General features: G+C 42.6%; 2 long non-coding RNA genes across 2 annotated transcripts; one reads left to right on the forward strand and one right to left on the reverse strand.

Annotated features, from left to right (window-relative positions):
* The first annotated feature begins 1,919 nt into the window (after positions 1–1,919).
* Positions 1,920–5,549, forward strand: LOC309522082. The gene is made up of 3 exons (XR_014214828.1): positions 1,920–2,018; positions 3,148–3,243; positions 3,334–5,549. It is a non-coding gene; the product is annotated as an uncharacterized lncRNA (long non-coding RNA).
* A 1,480-nt stretch (positions 5,550–7,029) lies between these two features.
* LOC309526104 lies at positions 7,030–16,325 on the reverse strand. Its single transcript, XR_014216668.1, has 3 exons — positions 16,200–16,325; positions 12,309–12,356; positions 7,030–8,855 (listed from the first exon to the last, which is right to left on the reverse strand). It is a non-coding gene; the product is annotated as an uncharacterized lncRNA (long non-coding RNA).
* Between the last annotated feature and the right edge of the window lie 375 nt (positions 16,326–16,700).

Here is a 16,700-nt window from a genome sequence, read left to right on the forward strand (position 1 = left end):
CTTCGGTCCATGCAGCTGAGTAGGAGGAAAACTACAGGAATGCTGAAGAGCAGCGGTTAGGGCTCCAGAGGTAGACTTGAGCGGCCAGCTGTGCATTACATGCAAACTCGGGTAACAAAACTCTCCCAGCCACTTATTCTTTAAGCCCCCATATCATCTAAGGCAAGTTTCCTCAAACTCGGCCCTCCAGATGTTTTTGGCCTACAACTCCCATGATCCCTAGCTATAGCAGGACCAGTGGTCAGGGATGATGAGAATTGTAGTCTCAAAACATCTGGAGGGCTGAGGTTGAGGAAACCTGGTCTAAGGGAACATGTTCAGCCTTCTACTGGATTAGTTTCAGCTACCCAGAATCAAAGAGGAAAGTCAAACATCCACACAACACTTCAGAACATGGGATGGGGCTCAGTGAGTTTGCAAGGGAAGGAAATTCCATCACTGCATCCACATCTTACATGCCCCACAGTTGCCAGGGAGGCAGAAAGCAATATGTCATAGAAGGCCTGGGGTGGTGGGCATGTGTGTGGCATTTGCAGCCCACAGGCCACATTCCTCCATGGGCAACATTCCAGGGGTTGCATGCCAGTGGTGGGCAGAGCAATGCATTTAACCATTGCAGAAGATTGCATTCCAGCCATGAGAAAGTTAGAGGTTTCTACACACCCACTCACAGATCCCTCCCTCCTCAAACAAGCATCTGGGGCTTTTTAGTTTAGAGAAAACACAGGTAAGAAGTGACATGCTAGAAGTGATAGAGCATAGCACAGAGAAAGTGCATGGAGTAAAGCTGGCCTTTTAAGGAAAGCTGCTTCAATCCATTCAACCTGAACCTGCAGTCTGCAAACCCTCCTCTGAAATTCACACATCTCCGAATTTTGCGAAGTTGTTCTCCAACCCAAAATGCACACAAGTGAAAATACCATACCGGAACAAAGAATAGAATCATAGAGTTGGAAGGGATCCCAAGGGTAATCTAGCCCAATCCCTATGCATTCTCTTAGGGGGAAATTGCTTGCAAAAAAACCACAAAAAACCCACCTTGCGCTAGGCAAAACTGTATACAAAAGTATGGTTTTTTTAAAAAAAAGAAGAAATGTGCATGGAATTGCATAAAGATTTTCATGTTCCTCACCCTTTTAAAATTGCACTGAGATGATTTACACCAACCCCCCCCCCAAAAAAAAAAAAAACTGAGGTGAGGGAAACCGAAATCATCAGATTTCCCCTATCCTAGTGGAACCAGGGCTGGAACTCAATGCCAGCCTTGAAGGCAGCAAGCCAAGTGGCATCTCAAACCCTGAACCAAAGGGACCTAAACCTCATAGACCCAGCAATCTTTTACTATTCCACTGGGACAAAGTGTAAAAAGTCTGTTAATCTTATTTAAAAATAGCACAGTGCAACCAAGTATTGAATGCCAGAGATTGCTATTCTGACTTCAGCAAAAACCAGTGTAAATCCAGAATAGCCTTAATGAAGCCAGTGAAGCTGAGATCACCATTTGGCTGAAAGTCAACAGTCTGATAGCATGCCAGATTCATTACTGCACTCTTTCCCTACGCGCCTGTGTGTTAAGAAAAGAACATGATTTTTTTTTCTTTTAAAGAGAGTGTAAATTTCAAGCAGTCTAAAAGTACATTCTGTGATTTTGAAAACAAACAAACAAACCCCTTTGACGTAAAGAAGCACCACGGATTCGACAATATTTTGATTGGGTATATGTGTTTAAAAGTGCCTGCGTACACACACACACACACACACACACACACACACACACACTCTCAACAACTGAGCAAATATATTTGCTTCATGGGGGTGCAGTTTGGAACTTTCTCAATGGCCCATTCAAAGCCTGTCAAGGATACCAGCAGTGAAAGCACACTGTAATGACACTTTTGCAATGTGTGTGTGGCCCTGATGGGTGGGGGGTAGTATATATGAGACATGGTTTAGCTTGGGGAAAGTAACTGACACCAATTGTTGAAGACCTTGTAGATCAGCAAGCTGCCTCGAAAACTGTGAATATTTGCATGATCTTCTTCTCCAACATTTCTTCTCCAACATTTCACCAACAAAAATAGGGAAGGGAGGGAGGGGAGGAGGAGGAGGAGGAGGAGGAGGAAAGAAGAAGATGATGATGAAGAAGAAGAAGAAGAAGAAGAAGAAGAAGAAGAAGAAGAAGAAGACTATTTTCACCTTACGCCTGATGGGGTTGCCGCAGCCACTCTGGGTGGCTTCCAACATTAATAACATGGCTCAGGGGTCAGATAACTCCATAACCTCCAAAAAATTAACGATGAAAGTAGGAACATCCTACTATACCCTCCAACATTTCTCTGGTGAAAACAGGGACATTCTCTAAGGAAAAACAGGACATTCCGGGATCAAATCAGAAACTGGGACGGCTTCTGTAAATCCAGGACTGTTCCTGGAAAATAGAGACACTTGAGGGATCTGTTCTTCTGCAATTTCAGAAGTGCCCACTTCCAGGTCACAAGCTTACAATGAACCACTTGGCTATAATAATGCCTCCCACAGCCATCTTGACATGTATGGCTAGAATGGTCTTGAGTGCCATTTGTTGTTTGAGATTCACACTGACGTAACAAAAAGCATACGTCCTTGGTTGTCTAGGTGCCCACTTTTGAAGTCTTGAGTCATTTATACCAAGAACTTGTAGCCCAAGAAGCCTCCCTATCAGGGGACAACTTACGATTCCAGGAAATAAAATGTGAGCTCTGGCTACCAGAGCAGCTTTAAAATGTAAATGAGCATTGAGACTTCATAAAGTCTATTTATGCTCCTCTGTTTTAGCACAGTACATGCTTATAGGATTTATTGGGCACTTAGCAGCATGAAAGAGAAGCGGTAGCTTGTTATTTCTGCCAGTCCTTATGGCTATCTGTGACTCAGTGGCCTCTTGGAAAACACAAATATTTTCCAGAAAACAAATAACTGGTTCAAGCCGCAGTTCGCTGAGGGGGAGCGAGCCAGCACAACAGCCTTCATTTATAAAAAGAATGTGCTTTTTAAAAGAAAAAGGGGAGAGTATACAAAATCCATGACTACCCAGTGGCAGAAACGTAATCAATGCCTCCAACCTACGCAACTAAAGTAACGGGATGATGCTTTTGGCTTCTTCACCAGGTAGGAACATTTCTCTGCAAGACTGAAAAGGCAGAATGCAGTGTCATCATTCTGTGCCTCTAGGGACTGGAGTAAGCCAGTGACTATGGTGAGAAAGTTTCATCTTCTGGACCTGGAATGCTGTGAATTTGCAAATGAAATCCAGCTATTTGACTTTACTGAATATTTTTATTTACTGTATCTAAGAAGCATTTGGCTCTGTATGTGGTTCCTTCTCCCATCTTATCCTCTCAACAACCCTGCAGTGCAGGTGCAGTTGAGAGCTGTTGACTGACCCAAGGTCACCCACTCAGCTTCCTAGCTAAGCGGGGATTTGAACTCAAGACTTGCCAGTCCTTGCCCAGCACTCTAACTACTACTCCGCACCTACTATGCACATGTAATTGTGGGCTGTGACAGGACCTCTTATCCCTACAATGAGGTAAACCATGCTTTTCCAGAAGCTCTAAGAAGTACAGTGGTACCTTGGTTCTTGAACGGCTTGGCTCCCGAACAAATAGGCTCCTGAGTGAGTGTTCTGGTTTGCGAACATTTTTTGGAAGCTGAGCATCTGATGTGGCTTCTGTTATGTACTGAAGTTCGCACCCTGGGCCAGCAGGGGGATACTGTAGATAGTTATGCAAATGAAGGATTGAAAGTGACGTTCAGTGATTGGATAGTTTTAGAAAGTTGCAACAGCTAAGTTGTTCTGGAGCTCTATATAAGCAAGCTGACTGAGCCCTTCAGTTCAGTCCTGTTCTGGCCTTTAAATAAACAAGAGCTATTTGAAGAATCACTGTGTCATCTGATATGTTCGCCCAGAACTTAACAGCTTCTGCTTGAGTACAGCAAGCTCCTGCAGCCAATCAGAAGCTGCACCTTGGTTTTGGGAATCGAACGGACCCCAGGAACAGATTAAGTTCAACAACCAAGGTACCACTGTAGTGTCCCCTTCATAAAAAAGAAGTTTTCTAAGATGAAGTAACCAAAAAAATAAAGAAATATATTTAAAATATTGAAAGGGGGTGAACACTCAACTGTTTACCTTATTCCACTTGCAGACCTACAGTTCACATTGGGGTTTAACAATCAATTTCTCTTTCCTGGGTACTCAGAGAACTGGGAGCCACTCTCAGCAGCCTTGGAGAACTACAACTTGAACTCTGAAGTAGGGGGGAAATCAGCGCTATTGCGCTAAACGTAGCCTGGTGGTGATTCTGAAGATAGGCAGCTGTGCTGTAAGTTGAGAGGAATAAAAGTGTTTGGTGCTCACAATAACATTTTATGGTCCCCTTCTTCCACTTTTATTGTTAGCCTATTGGCGTGAAAGGAATGTGCCTCTTGTATATCCTAATTGGCTTGTTTATTGTGGGACCATGAAGTTTCCAAGCTCAAAATGCACATCACATTTCAATCCTGTCACTGGAAGCTGCCTTGAACTGAGTCAGGCCATCGGTCTGCCTAGCACCATATTGCGTATACTGGCCAGCAGTGGCTTTCCAGATTTTCAGGCAGGGGGCATCACCATGCTACTAGGAGATGCCAGGGTTGGAACCACAGACCTTTGCATGGGAAGGAAAAGCGGGTGCTCTTCTACCAGGGCCCAAGATGGTGTACAATACATGGAGTTATCTCCTTCCAGAAACACCATGTGAATTAAGGAGAAAGGAAGTGACCAGCTTGAGGATCCCCATTTTTACCTCCGTGGGTCTTCCACATCTCCTGCTAACACACTGCCTGCTACATACTACATTCTTCACATAATCATTCCCTTTAAGAGCAAACTTGTGTGACTGAGGGCCTTTCAAGTCTGGAGAAAAAACATAAAGAAGACAGCGATTTCCACATCCTTAGGGAGGGACTATAGCCCACCCACTTGTTTTGCAGCACAGAGCAACTTCTTTGGTTATGCTAATTGTGGTGCTCACCTAATCAGCCAAAGCCATTACCTGGACAATGGTTTGGCAAGCTTGCTGTTATACGTTCTACGGCCACAGATACAGAAACCCCGAAACTGGAAGGGACTCAGGGCATCATCCAGACTGATCCCCCCAAACTCATAATGGTATGCTTTCCTTTTTAAAAATAAAAAATTAAACCCTGCTTTTAGTGTTGTTTGTACTGTTGCTTTTTAATTGTTGTGTGTTACTGCTTTTAACTTTTGCAAGCTGCTTTGTGTGTTTTTAAATGGAAAAGCATAGTAGGAAGGAAGAAATAAGCACCAACGAGTGAGATATATTAAAGTGAGCCATAGTGACTGGCTCCCAAAACACCCAGTGAGCTTTACAGTACAGCAGGATTTGAACCCAGGTGCCACTGGTCTACATATTCCACTGCACCATATTGGCTCTGACTTTCTGGGATTGCTGTAGGAGCATAATTGTTCCCTTCCAACCATTTTATTGATGTAGAACGTTATTTCTTTATTATAGGATTGTTGCTTTTTAAAAAACTCACTTTAAATTATGACTTATTTGCCTTTGAGACATTGCTTGTGCATATGATTTATACTTTATAGAGGAACCTAGTAGTTTATAGGCAGCTCTCTTAATATTCCATTTGGGGGTTGTTCGGGATCATGTTTGAGAGTTTCAGTAAAGCTGCATGTGATGTTCAATCTTTTGCATGAGACTACAATAGCTGAATGTGAAATTCTGAAATTTACCAGTAATTTGAAAATTCAAAATTTCACAATACAAATGTTCTGCTTCATTTTGATTCCAATATTTGGATTTTGCCAATGTAATTGGAACTAAAATTTCAACCTGCATGGTTATTAAGAAATCAGGATGAGGCCCTCCCAGTTGCACCACAGTCTGCTGAAGTCACAGAATCATAGAATTGTAGTGTTGGAAGAGACCCTGAGGATCATCTAGTCCAACCCCCGACCATGCAGGAAGCTCAACTAAAGCATCCATGACAGATGGCCATACAACCTCTGCTTTTAAACTTCCAATGAAGGAAAGTCTACCACCTTCTGAGGGAGTCTGTCTCTCAAGAACTTTTCGGCTTGTGGTGCCTAATCTGTGGAATCATCTCTCTCCTGAAAAAACACAGGCAACAACTCTATTAGGTTTTCAATGCCTCCTGAAAACCCGGTTTGTTTATGCAGGCTTTTGCTGACAAGCCTTTGAAAAATTGCCTGACTTACTGTGGCTCTGCTGTATTTTATTGTACATATTTTAGTCTAATGCATGTGCCTTATTTGAAAGGGGTTTTTGAGTTGTATTGCCCTTTTTTTTGTAGAAAACTACCGGTATTTTAAATAAATAAACTTCCCTGTTCAATGCCCTGTGGTCAAGACTGCATGTTGGCCACTGAGTGCTGAGTTTTTCACTAAGATACTCTATCCAAAACAGAGTCCAGTCATACTGTTGTAGGTTTCAAAGCATCTCCATATTTGAACACATATGATAGCCAGTGTTTGGTTCTTCTTGCTTTTATGGTTCAGAATGATTTTAGCTTAAGAGACTGTGCGATGAAATACTTGGTCTTAAACCAGGGAGAGACTCGGGCTCAAGGTCCCATTCAGCCATGAAGTTCATGGTGTAATCTCAGGCCAATTTCTATCAACCCCTACCATACAAGGTGAAATTAAATGGAAGTGGAAGAAGCCCCATGTACCCCACCCTGAGTTCTGTAGAGGAAAGTTGGGATATGAACAAAAGAAATAAATAAGAGCACAATGGTTTATAAGAACATAGATATCTAAAGAACAAAGGGGGAATGTCAAATGTTCTTTGATAAAGTTGATGTATTATAGTGGTTAAGAGATGAATGAATCAGGAAGTCTCATGTATAAACCTCACCTGTGCCATCAATTCCTGTCAGTGACCTGAACTGCTCCATCTGCAGTGCTGGAGTGAGGGATATAATACTTACAAGATTCGTGTAAGGATTCCAACAATATAATTATGTGAAACATTTGCCAAGATGATGATAATGATTAGAAAAATGTCAAGACATACAACGAATGGTTGGTTGCTATAAAGTGTGATCCATTGTGTGGGAGTCAACCATGAGCACACACTTTGGACTTCTGTTCATGCAATTTTATGGGTTTAGCAACTCAATGCTGGCTTTGTAGTCAATAAGGGAAGCATTGTAATAATCCCAGCCTCCAAAGATTCACTCAAGCTATAATAATACTGCACCTTTCATCTGACAATCTCACAGCCTTTCTCAAACTGCTCAGTGAAAATCATCCTGGTACCATCATAAACCATGTGGTGATATTTAGTGGGATTTCAGCATTCATCTCCACCCCAAAGACAGAGAAAACTAGGCCTAGGCAGTATATGACCTATACCAAATTGACTATGGGGCTAAAATCTGAGGTGGCATACTTCCATGACAATATTATCACTTCCTAAGCTTACTTCCATTGGTGGCACAGACAATTATTGGGCAGGTGACAACTAATCTGACACCCAACTATTTCTTTATAGCTGCAATTCTTGATTTATTTACTGCATTTATATCTCACAATTCCATCAAGGAGCTAAAGATGACACACCAAGAACTTCCCCTCCCCGTTTTATTTTATCCTGAGATTCCTTTCCATGTGAACTGGCCCTGTGATTACTCCTGTTCCAAATCTCATTCAGGAACCTCTGGGAGGGGGGTTACTGTTGTCTGAACCATTAGTGAGTGGGCCCAAATTTTGAAAATTGGGCCCTAGGTCACATGACTGAGGTGAACAAGCTTTAGAATAGGTGTAAGTGTGTCCTTGCCCTCTCCCACTCCTGCTGTGCCCCTGGAACGCCCCTTTACAGGGACTCAGACTAGTGTAAATTACATCAACTTAAGTTCTGTCAACTGAACCAGAGTGAGGGACTTATGCTGGAGTCTCTCCAGCTCATCTGGGGTGAGGGATTTTGCCAGCATAGGCCTGGGTAGCTGGAAAAGTCCAATGTCCACCACATCCCAACTCTTTTATCCTGGTGGATCTTGGGTTTGGATTATGATGGATTATGCTAAGGCAGTGTTCCCAGTTTATCTTCTTCAAAACCAGTTTAAACAGGTCATGTCCCTAAATTAATTGTGCAGAGAGCACCAAGAACAGAGTTGTGCAAGGTAGCATTAAGACCAAACAATATATAGATTACTGTATGAAATCCTACATTACTGTATGAAATTAGGGTGGGTAGGGATTATTGTGTCATCTTGGGCTGATTATCCACCCACATCCTGACCTTTTTCCATTAGTTGCCTACCTGCTTTTTATTACCTTGACGCATAACAACTGCTTGTCCCAAATATGTTATTACGGACAAGCCAAATGGAACATGGAAACTTTGTGACATGGCTGAAAACAGGATTGCAGAGAAAGAGGTGGGAATGAAACCAAGTGACCTCAGTCTGCCGAAATGTGTACAGTGCTTCACTTTCAACAGATCTCTCTCAAACGCAAGGTTAAGCAAATAGTTCCAAGGATTCCTGAACTTTTGTTTGCTAGTAGATGAAGGCCGTTTTTCTTTTCTGTCATGATCAATCAAGGTTACAGTGACTCTGTCTTCAAAAGCACAGCTTCTGCCACATTTATGTATGAATTCTGCTCTCATTGATGGTCTTCTAGGACATCGATGTGGCTTTTGTTCATATTGCCAGTTACTGCATAATGGCCACTGGAATCCACACCCAAGTCTTCCCATAGATATTCAAACCAATCAAAGACTCGCTCTACACAAGGGATGAGGAACCTGTGGTCCTCCAGATGTCACTGGACTCTACCTCCCATCATCCCTCACCATTAGCCATGCTGCATGGGGCTGATCAAAGCTGGAGCCCAGAATACCTAGAGCAGAGCTTTCCAAACTTTTCATGTTGGTGACGCACTTTTTAGACATGCATCATTTTGCAGCACAGTAATTCAGTTTTACTTGCAAACTAACCCCTTTCCAGGCCCGGGGGGAGCATTTGCCTGATATACCTACACCCTGCAGCTGACACACTAACATGTCACGACACAGTTTGGAAAGCTCTGATCTAGAGGGCCACAGGTTTGTTACCCAGGGTCTACATTCATGCCCATGAATTCCTTTCCTATTATCACCCTCAGCTAAAGCCTCCTGTGCTCTCAAATGGTGCCACCCATTTTCTTTGCTGTTTCTTGAACACATAAAGCTACTTTATTCAGGGGAAGAGAAATAAATCAATGGCCAAGCATGTTTCCCACAAGAATGTTTCCAAGCTCCAGCATCTCCTGGTAGGCTAAGAATGGCATCTGCTTAGCTAGGTGGCTCAATAGTCTGCCTCATTATAATCTAATTTATGTTATACTGAGTCAGACCATTAAGTATATATTGCCCAGTACTGTCCACTGTGACTGACGATGGTTTCCCAAAGCAAAGTCGTAGGTGGAATTATTTACCAGGACTGCAGTATGAGGTTGTTTCTACTAGAAATTATGAGGAATTCAATTCCATGTGGAAAAAATATGCCCTATCACTGAGTTTATAATAGCCCCGTATGCCTCAAACTCTTCCCAGAAGATCTATGTGATGTCACCAATCTCTTTCTCCTCAAAAGCCACCTTCTCTACGAAACATTTGTACTAGGATCAACAAAAGTTTGCAATGTTGGTATAAAACCTTACACAAAATTCTGACGGAAATTCTCAGGTGTCAAAAAAGGTTATTTATGTATGCCACTACTGCAGCCCGTTTTCTGTTAGCCCAAAAATGGAAAATGAGCAAGGTCTCAACTGAAGAAAAATAGCAACTTAAACTGATGGAATATGCGCAGCTTGCAGACCTAACATATAGAAAAAGAGAACAAGAAGAACATACATTTAAAGAAGACTAGAAAATGTTTATTGAATATGGGGGGGGGCGGATTGTGTACACTTGAAAACATTGGCAGCATTAAGATAAATTCAACAGTGTAAACAAGTTTTGATGGATGTAATAATGGAATACTGAATGGTTTAGTTTATGTAAAATATGCAGGGATTTGTGATATGCAAAATGAACCACGGAAAGAGAAGGGAAGTCATTGACATTTTAAGGTTGTTTAAATGAATGTTCTAAATTGTAAAACAGAAAAATTAATATAAATTATTCACACACAAAATAAAATAAAACCTTATACATACCTTTGTTTATGGGTTAGATCTTCAAACATGGTGAGATTAAGGACTGTCTGTGGTTTGTTTTATTGTCTGGATGCTTTGCATTAGGTTAGACAGCTAGACTGTCAGAGAAGCAAACAGAAGCTTTCCCTTTGAAAACACAGAAGCCAGAAGTTATCTGAATCTGCCGCTAGCTCTAATTGGATCTCACATTTCCCTTGTAAGGCAAATAAATTGAAGCATAGAAAAATGTAGTAGCCCTTAAGTAATTTTAGAAACTTAGAAATTAGATGGTAAGTTATTGCTATGACTGGGCAAGGCATAATTTGTCAGTGTTGTAAATTGAAACCCACATCTTTTATATATCCTTTACTTTTAACCTATTAAAAAATAATCACTTTATCAATGAGGACCTCTGGCTCATACTGCTTGTTTCATCACTGTCCCTATTAAATAGAATTGGATCCTGTCTTACATAATAGCCAGTGTTTCCAAATCCATATGAAAAGCAGGTGATGATATCTTGTTTTAAATATATATTGTTTTCCGGTGCTATAGAGTGGAGATAGCATGGGAAGGAACTTAGATGTCAGCTGCCTCTCACATTTAGGCCATCCCACAATCCATTACTGTGGTTTTGATAGCCCCAAGATTGGCCTTTCAGCTGGCACCATTTTCTCTCCTTGCAATATCCTGCCCTCAGTTGGGAAGACACACAACACACATCTGCACACTGCCAATGTGTTGGACAATTTTGCTCCTGACTCACTGCTTAGATTCCCAGTATGCTGGCTTGAGAGGGAGAATCATGAGCTGTCACATTAGCTTCTGATGATGATGTCATTGAAAAGTTGGTGGAAACATCCCTCAGAGAATGTTGGGTTTATACTTTAATACAGTCACAAGCTGAACTGTATTAAAGTAGCATTGCTGAGGTGAAAAAATATTTGGTGGGAGTGGGATGAGAGGAAACCCTTTAATTAGGTGTTGAATTCAGGAATAAGGTCAGGCAACTACAGCTCCCATCACCCCCAGCAAGCTTAGTCAATGATCAGGAAGAATAGAAGTTGTAGTCTGGGGACCCAATGGTGCAGGGGAGGAACACTGCACTGGAACATATTTTCAATCCTTTCCTATTTACCTAGCAGTCCTTCCACAGCACCCATTTGCAGAGTTGCCATCTTCTCAAGTTGATTGAGGAAGCATCTTCTCAAATTGTGGGGAGTCAGGGGGCAGAGTCAAATGCCCTCTGAACATTGAGGGGGCCCAGCCCCCTCAAAAAATTGAGGAGCCTGAAACTGTCTCAGCTCCTAGGAGCTGGCACCAATGCCCCTTTGATTTCTCTCATTTCCCGTGTGTGTGTGTGTGTGTGTGTGTGTGTGTGTGTGTATCACTTCCCCACCAAAGGGCCTTCAAAGCACTTATCTGGCTAGAAACATGAAATAGAATTTTAGAATCTACCGGTACATTAAAAACAACAATAAGTAGACAAGCATTTTAGAAGGCAGAGCAGAAGAAGCAAATCACAGCAACTCAGCTATCTGTAGGCGTGTTGCATCAAATGAGTGTGCATTCTCTGTATCTCGGTAGTGGAGGCTGGTGCCATGGTAAATGAAACTTAGTCCACAAGATCTGCTCCTGGTTACGCACACTAAAGCTTTATTCATTTCAACACCATGATTTTTTTGGTGCTTAGAATAATTTCATTGTTTACTATTGTTAAACAAGTGGGAAAAAGGAATCCTTGCCCCTCTACTTCAAGCCACCCAGAGATCTACTTGTAGGTCAAGATCTATCTTCTGCCTGCCCCTAAACTATTGCATGTATACAAATACTAAGACAGAAGTATGCAGGACGAGCCCATCCATTCTCCATAACTTTGATATGAATGGTCATAGTTAATACACAATCTAAGCTTCTATAGGTTTTCTTCACCCCACTGCTCTAGAGACTGTGCTGGCAGCACCAGGTCCAGCCTTTCCACTGACTATTTTCCCCATCCAAGCCAAGGATATATTCCTCTGACCTTGCCAGGCAACAGCACTCCCCCAGTTAGAAAGACGCATGCCACATACACTCATGCCAGCAACTTGCACAACTTAATCTTGACAGTTCTGCTGACTTCTTGCCTATGTCCCCAGTACACTGTGCTTGATCCCTGGAGAGGAAGAAATATGAGCAGTCACTTTAGCTCCATATTATGTAATTGTGAAAAGCTGATGATAGATCTACTTTAAAAAAGCTAACCCCGCTGAAAGTAATGGGAATTACTTCTATACATGCATGTATAAGATTGCACTGTTACTTCCCCAACCTAGTGCCTTCCAGATGTTTAGTGCTACTACTCCAAAGCACAGTTGTGATGGCTGGAGATGATTGGAATTGGAGTCCAAACAAGACATTTTAGTCCAAAATATCTGGAAGGCACCAAGTTGGGGGTGGCTGCTATATACACTTACCTGGGAGTAATTCCCATTGAACTGATTGGGACTGGCTTGCGCTGTACAATTTTCATATGTTGCTTTATGCAGATGATTAAATAATTTACAGTTGAGGGAAGTGTGATTAAGTGGGGGAAGGAATCCCAAAATGTATGTTCAGTTTTCTGTTAGAAAAACTGAAGGCATTTTGGGATAACTAAGCATAAAATCGCTGAATAATTGATGCTTTTGAATTATGGTGCTGGAGGAGACTCTTGAGAGTCCCATGGACTGCAAGAAGATCAAACCTATCCATTCTTAAGGAAATCAGCCCTGAGTGCTCAATGGAAGGACAAGTCCTGAAGCTGAGGTTCCAATACTTTGGCCACCTCATGAGAAGAGAAGACTCCCTGGAAAAGACCCTGATGTTGGGAAAGATGGAGGGCACAAGGAGAAGGGGATGACAGAGGATGAGATGGTTGGATAGTGTTCTCGAAGCTACCAACTTGAGTTTGACCAAACTGCAGGAGGCAGTGGAAGACAGGAGTGCCTGGAGTGCTTTGGTCCATGGGGTCATGAAGAGTCGGACATGACTAAACAACTAAACAACAACAACAAGCATAAAATGTTTTGCATCAACACCAAAGGCTGGAGTTTGGCTTTTTCATAGCTGCCATGCACTGGGGCAACATGTTTCTTGAGCTCTCCATTATGACCTCAAGGCCTCATTGGCTGGTCACCACCACTTCAGATCCCATGAGCATATATGTGAAATAAAGGGGAAGGGGTTGCCCTTAGATGCATCACTTTACACTTGTTTACATTGGCTTTTCTGGTTTATTTCTCCACAGATTTCTATATTTTATACCATCAGTTTCACAGCCAACGTGCATCTCCCAGATAGCTTTTAAATCTACATTGTGTTCTGCTGTAATTTCTAGTAGCTCCTTACAGATTTTTGAGACCAGACCTTTCCCACTTGAACCTAGATTTAATGCTACAGTTTCAAATGGAGTAAGGGATTTGGTGCCCTATGCTTGAATCCAAGAGATCTGAGAGAAATCTGGATCTGAGAGAAAACGGTTTAATTGACATATCTCCGCTAAGGATTAAACCTTTTCTCCTTAAAACTCAGAGCTCTGTTGAAAAGTGCTACTCGTGTCAATATGAGGGAGGTTCAAGCCTAAACGGCTCTACAAGCCCACCTAGTTTTGTGTATGTAGTTCTTGAGGTTTGAGTGCTTTGCTGCTGGTTTCTGCTGGATCATGCATTTGAATATCACACGAGGTCATTTTGTTCAGAGGATATGTAGCTGAAGTTGCTATCTCAGCAAGAGGTGCCTTGAACTTCAATTACCCCTTGGCACAGAAGTCTAATTTGGCAATCACAGTTGTTGATCTTTGATTTTTTTATATCTATATAAAAGAGCAGCTGTGTCATTTAAGCTTACTTTCAAAAAGTGGAGCAGATAAACAGCTCAGGAAGGCACAGAAGGAGGAAGAGGGACTGAGAAGCCCCTTTAAGCATTCTTTGTTGGGGGCACTTTTCTGCCCAGGAAGTTGGAATTGTCACATAGCTAGGGGAACATATGTCCAGGTCATGTGCATGGGGCAGAAGAGAACAGATTACACAGATCCTTGACCACAGAATTAGCCTACTGCCATGAGATGGGAAAGATGCTTGTCACAAAATCAAATAATCTAACATTCAGCATTGATGTCTTTAATTTTTATTTTTTAAAAGGTGAAAATTATTCAGTTTTCTTTTATGGTATATAGTTCTCTTTTATGATTTTGAATGACAAGCCTCTTATTCTGAGTCATGTTCACCTCTATTCCAGCTAAACTGGGATCTAATGGCTGGTTTCATTATAATGCAGAGTGGAAAGTTGTGAAAGAAGATAACAAATCTCTCTGGAGGGTTAATTCACCAATTTGTTTGCATGCACAATATTTTCCACCTTAGAATTATCAATCTAACTGCAAATAAAACTAAGAATAAGCCATTGACAAGACCTTCATAGAACAGTAATAATCCATTGCGTGGCAAGGTCCCAGACCCTCCCAGGAACTGGAATAAAGTCACATGAAACAGTATTTTAGGATAATGGGCGGAAAAGGCCACAACTTTATTGGTTACAGAATGTGAGTGGTATTGGCTTAGGCATTGGAAACCACATGACTATATCTGACTCCTGCCTGTCTGCAGGGGTCTTGGAAGGGTTAATCACCAGTAGGGGGAGCCCTGCTGATGCACATCAACTAGGAACTCCCCCAGGGTCACCGCTAGGGGTCGTGCCGTGGCCCTAGCCCCCTGTCTGGGGCTTCGGACAGAGACCACACACCCTGGATTCCTTTAATGGAATACCCATGAATTAGGAGGGGCCACTACCTTCCCTCGCCTTCAACCTAATACTCCAATGCCTAACCGCCTAACATTACAAAGTTGTGATGATTTGCTATGAGGTAGGCAAAAAACCAAATGGCCGGTGCCAATTTGCCAAGTGGGAAAAAATTCCTACCAGGCCCCTTGGGCAACCAAGGCAACCAACCTAGGTCCATAGCAAGGTCAAGAAATAAAGAGCCTAACCTAAGGGTGGGAGGGCGGGAGAACTGAACGAGCAGGGAGAAAACAGGGGTGAGTCCTCAGCCATGGGCAGTTTAAATAGCCTGCACCACACCCCCGGGCCATCCAGATTGGATAGCCTAAAGACGACGTGGCCAAGGACCACCCAATGGCGCAAGGGCTATCCCATCCCATGGGGGGGGGGCTTGCTCCCAGCCCACAACGTCATCTCCACAGGAACGGCAAATGGTTTTATCAATTACACGAAACTCCCACAGTTTGGGCACCTGCAGCTACAGACCAGGTAGTCCAAGGTACCATCATACATTTAGGGTTTAAAACAAGGAAGCAGAGGGAAAGTCATCCTGTGTGCTGTTCTCTAAAGCAGATGTCTATGAATTGTTTTATTTTTAGGTGGGAGAGTTTTAGTCCATTTAAAACTGGCATAAACCTGAATAGCAGTGAGAGGAAATAAAATGGGCCATTAGATTTATAGGCATGCAGTTTCTTGGGTTCCTCCCTTTGAGATCATCAAGCACATGCCAGTGATCCAGAGATTGCCCCGCTCCATTGACTGTGCACCCCTGAAAAGTGAGGGGTGCCAAACAAGCTCTCTTTATGCTTGGGAAGGCTCAAACCTTTGACTTTGAGGAGGCTCATCGTGACAATACATTTGCCAATCAAGCCACGGATGAAATATTTAAGCTGCAATTGGGGATTGGGGAAAACTGTAGCCTTCCAATGTTGTTGGACTCTAACTCCCATCATCCCTGACCATTGGCCATGCTGCCTTGGAATGCTGAGAATTGGAGGCCAGCAACATCGGGACAGGTTCCCAATCCCTGCTTTACACACTTACTTAAGAGTAGGGATGGGAGAGCACTTCAGTTCCCATTCAACGGCAAATCTCTCTAAAGTGCATTTTCCAAAACACAGCCACACTTAGAAATTCACACTTCTTTGGATTTTGCAATGCAGTTCTCTAGCCAGGTAATGTATACAAAATGGCTACTCACCTGGTCAGAAGGTTGCGGTTGTGCAGCAGCCCCACGCAACACCAGAGGGCCAAATGTCTTCGCCATGTCAGCCAGCCATTGGAACACCTCCCTGGCCAACCGCCATCCCGAAGTTCAAAAGTGCCCTATCAGGGGCAAGCTGAGGGGTGGAGCCTGGAGGGGGATAAAGGCCATCTGGAGGCTGAAAATGGATATATACCCAGTGCTTGAGCCAAAGCCTACCTACAGCTGTAATCAATAAAATCTGCAGACAGACTGTTGCTTTTGGGAGAGGGCTGTGGGTGTATATGCAAATGCATATACTAAGGTGAAGTGTTGGGGGGATATGCCTTGCAAAAATGTGTATCTCAGGCAAAACTGCCTAGCAGAAATGTGTGCATTAGGAGAAACCCACACTAAGATGAATTTTTCTTCAAAAAAGAATTTGCAAACTGATGTGGAAATGTGGAGAATGGAATTTAAGATTGAAAAAATAAGAAACAACCATTTTGTTCGGCAAGA

This window comes from Podarcis vaucheri (genome assembly GCF_965113315.1).
Source record: "Podarcis vaucheri genome assembly, chromosome: 2".
Classification (NCBI taxonomy): domain Eukaryota; kingdom Metazoa; phylum Chordata; class Lepidosauria; order Squamata; family Lacertidae; genus Podarcis; species Podarcis vaucheri.